Here is a 17,765-nt window from a genome sequence, read left to right on the forward strand (position 1 = left end):
TTAGGCACTCAAACTCATCAGATAATAGACGCAGCATGTTGATAAAACGTATACGCAAGATTGTCAAGGGCAGTGCTAAGTTAAGACCGAAACACCAAAGGTTGGTAGAATATATCTTTATTAGCGATACAACGAAACACCTACCCACCCCTGGGGACGGACATTTAGACAACACCCTGTGGTTACTCTAATAGCTTGCTTGCAGCTAGCGACAGTCAGCGACAGTAACGTGTCGTGCAAGTGCGCCACCACAGTTTTGGATTGTGCAGGAGACTGAAATCGAGAGTTGTGTAGTGACTAGTGTCTGTGTGTACAACAACCAACATCAAAACGTACTGTTGACTATTATAACAAAGAGGGACGAGGTCAACGCTCCTTCTCAACTAATGCAGTGTGTGCATCCTTCGCATTTCTGAAACGTTTAGTGTACCCTTTAGTGTAATGCTGAGTTACGGAACTGAATATGTGCAGGTAAGTCCACTCGATCGCGTGCTCATGCGCGCGCTCTTACCTGCTTGCTCTAATGATAAAATTTCGCCAGTTTGGTCCAGCCTGGCCGATCTGACCACAGGGCCGGCCGCATTCGATGTCGACTCGAGGTATTGATCACGGTAGTCTACAGCCAAGTTGCAGTTTCTAACAAATAACATGTTATAACCAAAAAAGTCTCAAGAGAAGTCGCTACTGAAAGACTGTGTCACCATTCATGTTTGACTAGTGCGTCGTGACATGGTCAGTACGTACGTCACTCGTATTTTCTTTCACTGTGAACGAAGGAAAATATTGGGGAATATTGTGAGATTTTTTGTAAAATTTTAGTGTACATGCAAATTTGAAGTTGCATATTAAATACGATGTTCGTTCTTCCAAGTTTGCTCAACATGAAAAATCACGTCTATACTTTTCTGTCGGTTTTTGATGTCAAATTTGCATCTAGCGTTCAATAATTTTTCCCAAAAAGAAGAATGACATTTGGAAACTCAAACTTTATTTTACTTCTCATTAAATTGATAACACCTTTCACAGGCGTGCAATAATCTATAATTTCATAAGAAAATTCAAGTGGAAAATGTCGCGCTGTAATAGGGAATATTGCGCAAAATTTAGGTTCTTTGTGAAATAAATATCAGAGTGACCTTTGCATTATAGTTTTTACAAAGTGTGGATAAATCATGTATTCTCGAAAAGCTGTCTGAAATTATCAAAATTAGTAGCGATGTCACAGCTGAGTTGTCAGGTTTATTTTGACAAAGTGCTCTCTCAAGCAAATTTGCAAGATAACATTTCTCTCCCCTCCTCCGTGGGCAGTGTTAATTGAGCACTAATTTTTTCCTGCCAAAATTTTAGTGCAATATTTTACCAATTTTTATTAATTTTTCGTGTCCTTTTTTATAATTTTTGACCAAATGGACATCACATTTCATTTGCTACAGTTTTTTTCTCAAAATTTTGGCAAAAATCTGAGATAAATTGACTGCGGTTTATTTTATAAAGGGGACAAAAATAGACTTTGGCACTCATAAGGGTTAACATCTGTTTATGCTTTGTCCTGTTTTCTGATGCTAGTACTGTCTGTGTTGCTAGGTGCATAGTGGTGTAAAATTTTGCTGTCTTTATCTGACAGTGTTTTGCCTGCAACTTGCATGCAGGATTAAAGTAAAACTTTCCTCCAATATGTGGACTTTCAAACAAATGTAATAAAAAATGGAAAAATGGAAAGAACGCCACCTATTCAAACAATAAACAGTCATTGTGGGTGCTGTAATGATCTCAATGGTCAATCATAATTTCCAGATGCCTTTCACATTATTAAAAACATAAAATACAGAGTATATGTATGGCCAGGTCCTTCAGTCAGTCGATAAATACTGCAGCATTTCCACTTTCTGTTTCATCAACTTGGATGCTATGCAATAATAATATACTGTGAATCCAGCTTGTGTGTACCTTCCTTCCCTTAGACCAAGGCGTCAGTTAAACACAAGTATAAAACGATATTGTTCAAAGGGTTGTTTACAAAGTTATAACAATGCCATGGACTCTGGATATTTCTACAGCGGGATGATGTGGAATCCATTTCAGTCTGCATGTATTTCCACACCCATGTGAAAAGGTCTTGTGACCTCATTATGCAAATGATATGTCCTGTGAAAGTGACATTGAGGCTTATATGTGACTACCTAGGTGAGTGAATGTGCTACTCATGCTATTGATTATAGGCCATAGTGACCCTGCATAACTGCGTCACCCCTAGCAGTTATATAGCGTTACATAACATCACTTTTCATTGTGCAGAGTGTCGACCAGGCATCTCTGATATGTGACGGAAATCCAAATTCTTTCATCTTTCGTAGGCGCTGAAGACACTCTCACCAATTCAGGCAGTTGAAGAAGGGGAAAACACTGTCCAGGTAATTTGTAGCTGACATTTTCTGTTCTCTGAATGGTCTTAATTACCTTACACCTATTGTGTATTTTTCAGAGTTACTATACTGTAGCGGTCAATGTGTGTTCCAACTGTGTGTCATGATTGCCCGTAGTACATTATGAATAAACTTTCACAGCATTTTTATCTCACATTTGAAAAATATGCATTGATGGATAATATCAAGTCTACCAGGTTTATGTACCATCCTCAGGAATATCCATACTTAACAAGTGTGTCATTGCAAAACGCTGGTAGATGGGCTTTTTCCTAAGTTCATGAGACATGCAGTGTATAAGATATTAAAATAACCTGGTGCTATCACAGGGAACTCTGGTTCAAAATACTTGCCGTTTAGGGTAAGTATTTAGAGAGAGTGGTGGACACAGTGAGTGCCTATACCTCCTTGTGACAAAGGAGTGGTGTGCTTTATTGCAAATGTTGGATTATATTGGAAACCAAAGTGTCATTTATTGACTATGCATTTGTAAACAAAAAACAAGCAAAAACGATGAACACACACCGTTCTTTATTTATAAACATGAACACAACTCCTAACTTGGTTCTTTAGTGAACATGGAAAATATATGTAACAAATAAACAAACCCATATAAACAAGCAAACAAACAAGCAGCCAGTTTCTTGTGGTTTATGAGAATGAAACCATACCCATGATAAACCTTAGACACTGCCGAAGGTATGCAACATTAATTAATGACTGGCAGAAAGCTGTACAAAATCATATTTAGAAATCTAATAAATGTAAGATCATAAATGAATTATGATCTACTGTACCAAAAGAAAAGATAAATACTTGTGATAGCACCCTTGGTTTCCTATTCTAGTTAAGAATTACAGTCAGGTATGATTGTAGTCGTAAAAGTGAAAACAGCTTTCTACATTATAATTGTCACAACAGTGTATATTACAGAAGTAAAAAATATCACAATAGGGAAATGTTAAATTTTTTATCATAGTTCCATTATTGAAATCCTTTATTGACATTATGTCTGATACTGACGTTGACGTTGACAAAAGCATCAAGCCATATTGCCATGACAACGGCATGAACAGGTAAGTAGTGGGCGATATTTGTATTAGCCAAGCTATTCCTATTGTTACCACTACCAGTAATAGAAATGTCAATAAAACATTGTCTCCAGAATATTCCATTGGCTGGCAAAGCGTATTAGTTTGTTGTAAAATAATTGTTATAAAACTGATAAATTAAGGCTTACCCATACATTCAATGTCATTACTGCAGGGAGCAATGGTTTATTTCCACAGTAGTTGATATTTTCCTCACTACTGTAGAAACATAGAATGCAGTGTCTCTGTTGCGTGGCGTAATTTTTAAGTAAGTGCCCAAGAAAGACTGTTGTGAATACCTCAGTGGTTTTATTTCCTGTGAACATGCAGGTCCACAGTCACCGTTCATAACATCCAGTTGAGACCAAACCACGGTGGTGACAGGATAATTCAGTAGAGATTCTCATAGATTGTTAGTGTGTACAAATGAATTTGATGTCAGATCAGAGTATAGAATTCATAAAAGGTGCTAAAAAAACAAAACAAATTATGAGTGAAAAATTCAGTAAACAAGCTCATTATTTCGAAGAAAGTAATGATATATATATAAGAAGTATTTTAGCTTGCAACGGTACTGAAAGGCATATCAGTTTAGGTGTTTTCTTTTGTTGAGTCTCAGTTGGGTGTTTTCTTTTGTTGAGAGTCTCAGTTGAATATCTTCAGATGTGACCTTTCTAAGTTGTGAGAAATGAGAGTATAGTCATCTTGGTTTTATTGGCTTTGTGTCTACTGAAGCATAAGGGTAAAATTCCTACAAAATTCCTCACATTCTCCTGGTATTCTATTATAGTCCACTTTACTATATCCTTGTCAGAGGGCTAGAAATCTTTCATATTGCATGATATTGGATATAGTTTACTTCTTTCACTTAACTCTCTGATGATCAGGCCATGTTCGCTGATGCGTGACTTTCTCTCCCAGTCTGTGCCATGAACTCAGTGGTACGTATACGTACCACTCAGTGCGCTATTCAAATATTTGAGCAGTCACAAGTGACATTAAACCAGAACCCAGCAGACCATGGTTTTGCTCATGATTTCAGTCAATACGCCACTAGTCTCACCTGCTATGATTCAGTAAAAATTTCTCCTCTAAAGCTGTTTGAATTCTATCCACTGCAAAGAAGTGTCATTGCTACACTTCAAAGAATATTGAGGCTATAGATCTATAAATACAAAGAACAAATTTGCCCTGTTGTGGCTTCTGGCTCATTATATATGCTCCACGTAGGTCGTTTCAAGGTCAGTGTGACCTACTCATCTTCCCACATGACAGTGAATAACAGGATTTTATGGGCCATTAACTCATGAAAGATGGGACATTTACAACAGTACTGTGTGTGAAATAAAAATACATTTTATGAAAAAAAAATTGTTTGGTATGGGGAGAATACTGAATTTGTATTATGATCAAAAGGTGTAGAATTAATCCGCGTATCAAAACTGCTTTCACAGCACTGATGTCAGTATAAAATGGCAGTTTTTCGTTTGTTCTGATCACGAACAAAGGCCTGTAAGATTTACAACAAGCTGAAGTAAAAAAGCCACATCTCACATAATCGCACACTTCATAGGCTTGACTTTATTCATCAATCCTATCCCCAAACCAAGGATTAATGAAGTTCATTGGCCGTCTTGTATGAACAATAATTGTTGAAATTATTATTTCAATTTTGTGAACATAGCAAAGCAGTTGAGTACATGATATCCTGTTGACATCATAATTAATTGTGACAATATGATGTAAAACGGTCTGATGTGTGTATTGACGGCACATTATAGATAAAATTAATCTTCTTGTCATTTTAATTTTTGTGTCTTTTAAGTCTCAGCCAATTATCACTGATTATCTGGCAAAACTACTGGTAGTAATAACAGTGAATGCCATCATTCAGGTATGAATTACCAATTTACATGTATTCGATTCGAGGTATACGGCTATATAAAGAGACAATTTCACCTTAATCATCTAGTTTATATATCCACTGACTAATTAGTATGCTGATTTCAGATTATCAAGATAATTAATAAAGCAGTTACTTTTGTTATGTTTTTCGAGGAATTAAGTTGCATTAGCTCTACTGTAATTTGTCATTTGAACAATCTGACAAGTGTTACTTTTCAACAAGTGACAATTTCACCTTAATCATCTAGTTTATATATCCACTGACTAATTAGTATGCTGATTATCAAGATAATTAAAAGCTTTTTAACTGAAAAGCAGTTACTTTTGTTACGTTTTTCGAGGAATTAAGTTGCATTAGCCCTACTGTAATTTGTCATTTGAACAATCTGACAAGTGTTACTTTTCAACAATAACGGTTTTCTCCACAAGCAGTGTCAGACAACAGTAAATTGTACAGTCCCCAAGAGCAAAGGCTCCAAAGTATCATGAAATTCATCTGCTGACTAAAATTAACCTCGAGGCATTATCATTATGTAACACAGGAAGATAATTTCCGAGCAAGTCATAGAACCCCTTGAAGACCTACATTCACTTCAGTGTCCATGTATGTTGTTGTCATGGAAATTGCCAAAGGAATTATACAACTGATTTTTCACTTCAAGTTTTGATAGATCAGAACCATAGAACCATGAGATATTTATCAAGTGTGGCATCCCGGTACCAGAACACTTAAAATGTTTTAATATATATATATATATATATATATATATATATATATATATATATATGTATATATGTATATATATATATATATATATATATATATATTTTTGTCAAATTTGTCAATTTCTTGATTTTCATACTTTCAAGTCAATATACTGGTATACACATGGTTCATGTGCATGTGTGTTACGTTGGCTCAAAATTTTACAGTGCTTTTTTCTCAGTATTTACATTTGACCTCTGTTTCAACAAAGTCTTTCACAGACAGACGACATTCACTTTGCACAGCAGCACAGAATGTTACACTGGTAGTGAGTAGTATTGGAATTAATTTCACTTTGTGTACGGTTGACATCAGATCCCAGTACTAAGAACACTGTCAATTGGACTTTGGTAATCAAAGTCCGGGCACTCAAATCCATCAAGATGATGAAGATTATATATAAGTTTTAGGGAAGGAAACAAATTTAATAACTCTGATGGTAATGCGATATGTGAGATGGCAGTAAATTGGTCCATCAGTTGTTGCTGTCCAGTCAATCACGTCTGTTGACGACATTGGAAGTCACATTATTAACCATGCATTTTTGCACAACACCTTTTAATACTGACCCATCAACAATGATTGGTGTCGTATTTCTCACATTAGTTTTGGTTAGAAATCATCCATTTGTGTAATGACACTCGTTATTTGAACACATTTTCTCGCTTACCCTCTCCATATACAAAAAGTTCCCCCAGTTCCTGCCATTGTACCCTCAGCAATCCTTGGCATTCCCTGATCCGGGTCTTTTTCTTTCTTCAAGTCATCGAAAGTCATGTTCTGTGATGGCAACAACATTTCTTTAATAAGCTTATTCTGGCAGCTGACTTGAGAAAAAAAGTAGAATACCTGCCCAGCAAGAAATCACTTGCCAGCAATAATTTTAGCTTCATTTATAAAGATGACTGAAATTAAGAGTTTAAATATTTTAAAATTTTGTGTACAATCTACTGTCAGATAATGATGTCGTAGGTAGAAAGTGGATGGCAACTAGGGAGGCAGAAAGTAGTTAGCTAATAAGAAGCATGATAAAGTTTCACCTATCCCCATCAAGGCAATGCAGGAGACTTCTGTTAGAAACTACGGGGCAGTCAGCTGGGTGATTCTGACAACTTTTAGTTCACGTTGTCTTTACATGATGTAAAAATCAATGGTATTCCGTTTAAAATTGGTCTGTTTTGCTGGATTTCCTAAGCAAATGTATTCATTAAATGTAAAGTATGTTAATCACCTTTTATTTTAATAAGTTATTGTCAATTTACAATATACGTTGGACTAAATGTTTACCCTATATCTAAAATTTGGAAGTGTGTAAAATAATTGTTCCGGGTTCAGAACTGTCCTCTCAGTTCATTTGAAATTTTAACAATTTCCTGGCTATAGTTTTCCCAACTGCCCGACAGGAAATCTCCTTGCTTTCCCTCTACCCATTAAAATCACTCATTAAAATCTCGCTCCCCTATAGCAGTCTCCTGCTGCCACATATTTTCCCCTCTCTATAGGCAAACTCCCTAAAATGGAATCATTATCATTATGCCTTGCCCACTTGTAGTTGCCCACCAGTACAAAAATTAAATTTTTTTGTCTGCCATATTAAATATGAAGAAATGTTAACCACCTGTTCGGTGGGCCACCTTACCCACTGATACAGAAAGACAATTGCTTGCTTGTCTGTTGTGAAATCACTGTTACTGACATCTTTTGCACAAAGAACTTTGTTGACTGCCCCTGAATAGGTTTGAATCAAAGCAGGCAGAAATTAATAGGATAATGATAACTAAGGGGAAATTTAGAGTAAAAAACCTCAAGGCATATTTGTAACATGATTCCTATGGATTGAGTTAATTCTGCCATTAAAGCACTGGCTTTGGAACAAAAAAACACAAGTTTTTGTAACTGATCTGCTGCATTAGTGTGGCTTTGAAGGAAAAGAAAACTAATGAGAAAATATGAATTACAGTAATGAGATCGCGGATAAGAAGCCAATTGTATTATTTGAGTAAGTCATGAATCTATCCATTGGAGTTGGGGAATTGAAAAAGACTTTAATGATGTAGGTAATTTTTAGTCCATTTTCATGAAATGCCAGAGTGAATATTCTGAACATTATTAGCCTAGAATTGTCAACAATGTGTGGATTAAAATCTTTCGGTAGTCAGATACTGCCCAGTTGAAATCAAAATACTGCAAAAGCACTGGCTTGGATTAAATTCACTACTTTCACTAACAGATGAAATACACTAAATTTAATCCTCAGTAAAAATGTCAAATAACAGTAAAATTCAATTTTATTACTCACAAAGTCAGTGAATTTAAGTCCCAGTGAAAATGACCAAAGCATCAAAATAGTGAAATTAAATCCCACAGTAATATGCATGAATGATATTAAAAGGGACAGTAGCTACAATTATAATGTTTTTGTTTTCACTATTTTCGTTTAAATGCCAACTATAGTTTCTGATCCCCAAAGCATGTTGATATACACAGTATTCAGCTTGTCAACTCAGCATGTACATTGTGTATGACTGCATAGTTATTGTTGACAATTCCGGTCCCGAGCAGAAGTCAAATGGACATGTAAACAATACATGTACAGTGTGTTTTACACATTGCTGTGTAGGCAAGCTAAATACAAGCTGATTCAATATGCTATGAGGAGTAGCACAAAAACTGCAATTGACATGCAGAACAAAAATTGTGGAAAAATTCTAGAAAAATTCCGGGTACTAGCCTTAAACAGTATCATGACACTTCTGTTGTATTTATTTTTCCAGTCATCATTAACAGATAGGAAAGAAATTATTGCATTTCGGTAACTGTCGAATTTCATTGCGATGACCTTACTGTCTAGCATCAAAACTTAATACGTGCTTGTTTTGTGTTGAGTCATGATTTTCTGGTTGCAAAGTTTTTTTCTTCTTCTTTTATCACGCAACAATTTTTTCTTTAATTACCAAACTCTGTATTCATTGTCTTGGTAACACAATGCTCTGAGTTGTCTTGAGTTATCAAGAGACATGGCCTAATGCTATACCCGAGTTGTGCAACCAGTAGTTTTTGTGCAAAATGCAATGGACCGGTATGAAAATGAATACGACTAATCATGTACGGAGGTAGTACTAATAATTGCATCATAAACACTTTGGTTTGCTGCTTGTGAAGCATTATTGTACCAATCTTCATCATATCTTTAATTTGAATTTCACAAATTGCTACAGTGGAGGTTAGAAGTTAAAATCATTATCACCATCTTAAAGTGTCCATTATTAATCCTAACTCTCAAATAAAAGACAAGTTACAGGGAAAAGATGATCTCTGAAGATGAAACTGTGAAATTTATTAAATTTCAATTTCTTTTCATGTTTATACTTTTCTCATTGAATTTTTTCAAAAGTTCAATGAAAAAGTAAGAAGAGGCGTCTTCAATGATGTACGATATTTAGAAAGTTATGCATACATGCTTCCAATGAGAGTTCGATTGCACAGTAGTATGGCTAATTATGGGGACAGTAGCTTTAACCTTTGTTGATTTTTTCCACCACATTTGTTTTGTATGTCAACTGCAAGTTCTTGTTCTACTTCCCCCTCCCCCAACATGTTGAAACACCCACCTCCACTCATCTTGTCAACACTGTGTGTGATATCAGACTGTCATTGTTTACATTTGAATTTTTGTTCAGAATAGAATTTATCTGTCAATAATAACAACCAAGTCTCTACAGGCTGAGTTGACTAGTTAAATACTGTGTATCTCAACATACTTTGGGGAGTAAAGACGAAATAATGAAAATTGTCATCAAAGTCACCATAATGTTTCATTGTCAGAATGATTTGAAAACATATCAAGACTGACAAAATAAACATACCTTCACTGCTGTCATTCAATAATATCTAATTTGCTCAGTCGGCAGTGTTTCTACACCGTCCAAGCATCTGTTCTATAATGGACTACATTATGTATTTGATGCTTTGTTTTATATTTCTGTGTGTTCCCAGAAGTACTGCAGCTGCAGCTACAGCAGCTTGCATCACAGAACATTGCGCCATGGTAGTATCGGTCGTGATTGTAATAGAGTCTGTCTGAATAACAATATGTCCATGATATTCGCTGTTGTTGACAGAAAAATGCAGAAATTTGATCTGTTTTTGAGCCTGTCTTTTTATAAATCCTTACATCTTACTGTTCTGACCCCTTGACATATGACTTTTATACTACAACGTTATCAATCCTAACCTTGATTGAATTACCGAAGTTCACTCTTCTCATGGGATTGAGAAGACAGACATGTTTCCAACAAAACACTTGCCTACAGCAGTGCACATACTGGATTTGACAGGAAGGTTGAAATGCAGCACTATAAATAGCTAGCTATAGGGTGTTGAAAAGTACTAGAGGTGTGAAAAAAGCTGGTAATGAGCACATCAAAGTCATTGAAATATACTGTGAAGTATGAATAATCTTGATGATGACAAGGTAACAATGTTGCCATTTTTGTAGGTGAATTTTGAAAGTCTCAAAAATTTCAGACAGAACAACAACATAAATAAGAAGAAGAATTTTTCTTTTTATGTTGTTTTTAGCTCATATTTGGTTTTATATATAAATACCAAAAAGAGCTTATATGATGAGTCTAATGTCTGTATATTTGTGGGTATGTGCGGATGTATGTCCGTCACACACAAAGGCTCCCATTCTGCCAAAGCTACCGTCTCAGTATTTGGTGTACAGGTAGATGTAGGGGTTGAGATGTGAATTTGTTCAAATGAATACATCAGTGTCAAAAATGTGCAAATGAGGTAAGAAAAAGCGAAATTCTGAAACAGGCTTGAAACAGGCTTACTCCCCTGACTTGAGTCATTTCCTGTCATTGTTTATGAACTGTTACATATTAACAGACCTGCTCAAACCATAGACAGTAGAGGGGAGGAATACCGTCAGTAGAGGGGAGGAAGACCGTCATTAGAGGGGAGGAAGACCGTCTATGGTCAAACTGAGGGGGGCTATGCTATGCATGTTGCTAAAGTTCTCCAGTACCTAAAGTTTCAGACCTTAATTACTTTTGTCATTCTTGCTTTTCTGGTTTAAATATTTCTTGTTGTTTTTCTGGTTGTACTGTGCAGAAATCATTGTCATAACATCAACGTAGAATTTTCCTGCACTGAACAGATAGAAACAACATTTACTGTTGATCATTGGTAACCCATACTGGTATATACCAATTCTGATCAAATTTGAGCGACACCGTATAATTGCAGTATTTTTTTTGTCTATTATAATCTTCTTTTGTAGACATCTGTTCACCTGTTAATTTTTTTTTTTAACCCTTTGAGCGCTTAGTCACTTTTTGTCACCTTTATAAAATATACCCCAGTCAATTTTTTCAGAATTTTTGCCAAAATTTTGTTAAAACACAATGGCTGATGAAATACGACATCCATTTGGCCCAAAATTATCAAAAAACTTAGTTTTCAGTAAGTTGAAAAGTTAGTAAAATGTTGCACTGAAACTTTGGTGGGAAAAATTACAGCACTCAAACTTGTTAAGTCTCTACTCAGACAAAACATTGTGTCAACATTGCCAACTCAATACTGAACAGCAACAAAAATTACTAAGATAAATAGACGTACTTTAATGCATATATATATATATATATATATATATATATATATATATATATATATATATATATATTCCAATGTTACGATCTAATGTTATTTATTATAAATTACATCAGCGATGCAACTACTTTTTCCTTTCATCTTTGCATGCCTTTCACATTGAATAAAGAGCATGATGACATTAGCATTGTGTCAAATTGCAGTATGCTATTGTGACTTCTTAGTATTCAACATTCTTCAATCTTGCAAGTAATTTATAAGATCATCCACATTGAAGCTGATTCAAAACCTTTACCATGACGGTCAATGCTTTAGTTTTTGAGTCACAAAAGGTCTTTCACCTGTCTCTGACAACTCCGTATTGGCTTCCATCCGTGCATTTAATTTGCATAGTATGGCAGCTGAACACTGAGCAATGTTTTTATCGTTGTGTCAACACAATAACTAAACAGTAATAAATCATTTGCCAAGTGTGATCAAGTAAAATGAATGTGTGCTTTAAAGGTGACAGGCATATTTGAATGGTATGACTGTATGACATGTGACCGTGAGTCTAATATGGTGCTCCATAGGACAATTTACCGGCAACTGAGGTGTTGACATCTTATTAGCTGTAATATAGCAACCATAACAAGAAGTAAGTCTCTCATTTTTTACAGTGTGCAAGCTAAGAAATCTATTTAACTGTATAGTTGTTCTGTTTGGGGGTCAGATATTAATATTTAATCAGTTTTTACATACTTGTGGTAATGGTGGCTGTAAAAAAAAGGCCGGTGTCAGAATGACCTTATTAGCTAGACGTGTTACTTCTTCTTTGCTAGACCTACGTAAGCTTTTATAAATAGCGTACTTTTTTAAAAGAATGTACGTGCTTCTTCAAGTTGTTTCCCATTTCACTATAGCTGCCATTAAATATATACATTTCATATACCACTATCAGCACCTTGAAATCCTGGTCTAATACCACAGACTATAGTACGTCAAGTTTTCAGTGTACCAGTATATGTAATATAGGTATATATAGTTGAACAAATGCTCGCAAGTTCAAGTTGGTGCGTGCACTCAGTGTAGGTTTGATGAGCTATAAAAGTTGATTGGGGTTAGTGACAGAGATTTAGTGCCCCTACCTATCTATAATACAAATTGTACACAAGTATATAACTGTCTGTATGGTTTGCGTTACAAAATTTTATGTCAAATCAAATGTTGTTAAAAAAAATTTCATCAGAAAATTTCTATTTCCTTATATGTCATGTGCTTTCAGATAATATTAAAATACCAAGTCATTTCTAACAGAGATGTTGCTACCATATTTTATCAAAGACTGGCTTCATGGGGATAATTTGTTCAATTTCAACAGTTTAAAATTTGATATACTGTTTGATTCATCTTGAATTTGCTGTATAAATTGTAGAATAATTATTAATAGCATGGCAAATGGATTGCACATATATTATTCATGTTGTAATTTTGTTCAAAGGGAGATACAAGCTGTGAATTTATATCCTGGTAGGGTGTAATATGAGTAATGGTGGTAGCAGCTCTGCGCTCTCTGACTTTTATTTTGCAACATTTTAATTGGCAAGTGTACCAAATCTATTTACAAATATAAGCCTATTTTTATGGCCACCTCTTCTTAAAAATTGTGAATCAGGTACTTTGAGTTAAATGTGATTTGTCGATTGACTTCATAGTCCTAATTTAAAAAATGACTTGCAGTGGAAGGTAGTGATGTTTGCATTGTACATTTGAAAGCTGTTCTTATAGATAATTTAGTAATGGTTTACACAATGATTTTATATTGTTTTAATTTCACCCCATCTCACAAGTCATTGTAAGTCATTTTCTGGAAGGATTTGGTGGTTTCAACCCAAAATACATGTTATTTCTTCTCATTCTGATGCAACAATTTCATGCCTTTTTATTTTTGTCACATATATAATATATTGTACATGTAGTATATTTTTGCACATAACAACAAGTACATGTAGCCTTGAAAATGAACGTTTCAAAGTAACAGGAAAACAAAACAGAGCAGGAACTTGAACTCACTAAGGACTATATATAGACTGTATATTCACTAAACCTGCAATAAAATTTGACATGCATAGGGGTCACACATCACATGATTGTGTCTGCAAGTTGAGATAGAAGGGCGTACACCATGGTGACACCTGTTGATTTTCATCAACACCGATCACAAATGAAATACATTTGATCAGAAAACTGTATAAGCTCATATATGTCATATATGTCATAGGTTTTCCATAGTTTCCACATTGGTTGTATATCTGTCAGGTACTCTGGTGGACCAATTACTGCAAAAAGTAGACCTGCCATGGTGCATTCCTTACCATTCTGTACCATGCTATATGTTAGTATGAGGTACCATTATTTACCAAACTATTCTAGACTACATTGTTTATGTATCTGGTAGTCATCTCCTTCAGTTTGTTGTTACCGTGCATAAACAACCAGTTTGTCTTTTTTTTAATTTTCCATGAACATAATATTGTTACAAATAGAGTTTGAATTCATATATTGCACGAATGATGAGGTGGTTTGATGTGAAGAAAAATGAATTTTAAGATATCAGACAAGGTTTTATTGCCATAATTTCATGCTCATTGAGGAATCGTGATGTGATATCAAATAAAATATGACGACGATATCACCAACAACCACTGATTCATAAATGTCACCATGTTTGCCACTCCCAGTCAAGCCGCTATGATTGACGGCCTCTCTGACCTAGTTGTCAAATTTGAATATGAAAGCCATTGATGCCGGCTGTTAAATGCAGAATCTTGTACTTTATTTGGTTTGCGTGTGAAAGTTCAAGTGGTAAAGTGTAGAGTGGCCAAAGTAGGACAGGTCAGACCTTATATAAGCTTGAAATCACGTGACAGTGGATAAACTATGAGAATTAGAAAGAACAGGCTAATTTCGAGTGAACTACAATATTGCATATTAGTTACAGGTAGGACATAAGAATTCTTCACAGCTGTTGATATTTTAGCACAAGTAATCTCATACCACACATTTCCTAATGATTGACATAGGAGGAAGCAAGTTCCTTCATCAATCATCCGTTTATTTGACATTTTTTAATTTTACACTTTGCTAATATCTCACTTCAGGCTCTTTTCATTGTTTTGGGAGAAAAACTTGTATGACTCAATGATTGTTTTCCACGCGTTTAAAGAAAAAAATTGTTATTTCACCTCATTTTAAAGGGCCAGTAGCTGTATTTAACTTATTTAAGTTTTCACTATTATTGTTTCGTATATTAATCACAAGTTCTTGTTCTATGGTACTTCTTTAGCATATTGAAATGTTTGTAAAGTTGAGCTTGTCAACAAAAGTCCACACATGTATGTGTAAAATTGCACTGCTCAGTCATTGTTTACATTTAAATTCTAGCTTGGACCAGAATTTATTCTAGCCGGAACCACAATTTACTGTAGTCGGGATGAGAAATCACTTGTTAAAATGAGAGCAATGTGGTTGACACATGTACAGGCTGAGTTGACAAGCTGCATACTGTATCTCAACATGCTTTGGGGAGTAGGGCAAGAAAATGGACAATGAAATTACAAAAACTGTGAAAAAAATTATCATAAGTTACAGCTACTAGCTGGCCCAGTGAATAATGTTGTATTCTTTTAAATCTTACCACATGTTATTACTACAACTCTGATATACCCCATCTATGGTAATCTTATCAGCGGTAAGATTGGCTTTTCAGTGAAAGTTTGCAAGCAAATATATAAAGTATTTATTTAAATCACAAATCAAAATTCAAACCTCAGAAGGTGAATCAAAATTGTGAGGGTTTTAGGTTGTACGATAACCCTTTGTTCTACAACATTTGTAATCACATTTTAAAGGTGTTTTTACTGCGAAAGTCTTGCAGCGTTAGTACACAAATCTCATCGGTGAGATTTTCTTTTAAAAAAAAGGATTTTTCAGTTGACAAGATCAAAAAATCTTGCCAATGGATAAATTGCAGATCTCTGGTGTGGTGTCGTGTTCACACTATGCCAATGGCACTAAATGTCATCAGATATATTAATTGCTTTGTGTGACTTTGAAGCTAAATGAAAGCTAGCACATATGAGCCACATGTTTGAATCACTCCTTCATGTCGGAAAGATATGTTGTTGGCATCTCCATGGATGTTTGGCTGGAGGAAAGGACACAGTTTTTGGCATCTCCATGGAAATGGGACCGGAGCTAGAGAATCAGTCTCATAGTTTATAAGCCCTTTAATGTCTTGCCATTTTTGGACGGCATACGTGCAGCTCTACATGATAATATATATAACATTGACAAGACAAGGGCATCTGTAGTTACATTTTCACCGGTTTCACCATGCAGTAATTTACTTTGAGGCAGTATAATTCAAAATGTAACATATGCAAGGCCAGTTTTGAAACATTCAATAACATAGCCTGAAAGCTAAAAGGATCTCGCTAGCATTACACATACAGAGACTTGCATGTATTCAGTTTGAGATACTGAAAGCCGGGAGAAATTTTTTGCTTCTGAGTGTTCATGCTACTCATTGGAAGATAGCTAGGCTATTAAAGTTTTCTTGTAGTTCATAAGTCGCGTACTTGGACATACTTTTTGTCTTCTACAATCTCTCCTTCACTAACCTTGACTAGAACTACCAATCATAATATACCATATATGCCGTGTATCAAGTGTAGGGCCAGTACATGACAGACCATTGATATTCAATATGTAGGATATATTGTTTTCAATCTTGTGACAGTGTGTAATAAAAAAAAAAGATGTTCACAAATATTTCTAAAATATGACCTGAAGCATAAACTTGCATTCATCGAATCTTCAACACAGATGGTACTTGATAGTCATCTGAACTAATTTTGGGTAAATTTAAATCATATTTTTTTGCAAAAAGTGTGTCATCCCAACCACAAACACATGCAGCTATATACATGTACCAAACAAGTAGCAGACGACACACAGTGTACGGTACGTGAACAGTCAGCATTTTCTCTATTGTGCTTATATTATCACATGATTACTTGACAGCAGGACCTTTGTTCATGCAATTTTATAACAATTTCCAGCGGATAATATCTACTAGGGGTTTCATTATACAAATGAAGAAACCACCCAAGTCACATTTAAGTATGATTTGTCGTATCATCATTCTCGCACACACTGTAATTGAACGCTTTCTCATAATTGTTCTGTACATGTATATTTCATCTTTGCTTGCATGTTCCTGTTGCAGGGCAAACCTTCTCTTTAAGTCAAAATTTTTTGAAAAAGTGGAATTTTCTGTGAGTTTTTAGGACTTAAGGTAGAACGCACCTCGAGGACAGACATTTGGACTCTCAAACTTTTACAATTCTCTTCTGATATACCACATGTGGGGGTTCATTTTCAGGCTCTTAGTGAAAGAAAACTTTTCACCGGCTTAGTTTTTTGAAATTTGAAAATTTTTACTTTTCTCCATAAAGTTAACACAGGGATGGCGGCCATTTTGAATTTCTAATATCGGTAAATCTTGGGTAATTTGTTTCTCTAGAACCAAAATTTGCATGGTGACCCCCTATTTTTATTCTTGATTTTGAAAGAGAGTGGTTGAAAGATTCCTTGAGGAAAGTTAGAGCAAAAGTTTAAGTCTTTCACTTTCGAGGCGCATACTACCTTAAATGGGCCTTGCTGAGCTCATGCAAGAAGAAATTAACCCAAATTGACGTGTTTAACACCGCCTTACTCATTAGTGTTTGGCTTTCCTCTCACACCTGCCAATTTTAGTACTACTGGTCAGAATGAGTCCTCCTCTATATCGTCAATGTAAACAACACTTAATGTGGACAAAACTTCTTGATTTAAGCTTTGATCTCAAAGCAGATTTCTATAAAATCTGGGGAATTCTGATAGGATATCATGATTTTTTTTTTTCAAAAAAATTTGAAA

At 35.1% G+C, this 17,765-nt stretch overlaps 1 protein-coding gene across 1 annotated transcript in view; it reads left to right on the plus strand.

Moving 5' to 3' along the window:
- Positions 1-297: 297 nt before the first annotated feature.
- The window catches only part of LOC139147642 (phospholipid-transporting ATPase ABCA3-like), a 71,470-nt gene continuing 54,002 nt past the window's right edge, over positions 298-17,765 (plus strand). The window contains exons 1-2 of the mRNA XM_070718787.1: positions 298-471; positions 2,355-2,411. The gene's annotated coding sequence lies outside the window, so the exon portion shown is untranslated. The remainder of the gene's footprint in view (positions 472-2,354; positions 2,412-17,765) is intronic.

The sequence above is a fragment of the Ptychodera flava genome, chromosome 13 (genome assembly GCF_041260155.1).
Source record: "Ptychodera flava strain L36383 chromosome 13, AS_Pfla_20210202, whole genome shotgun sequence".
Taxonomy (NCBI): domain Eukaryota; kingdom Metazoa; phylum Hemichordata; class Enteropneusta; family Ptychoderidae; genus Ptychodera; species Ptychodera flava.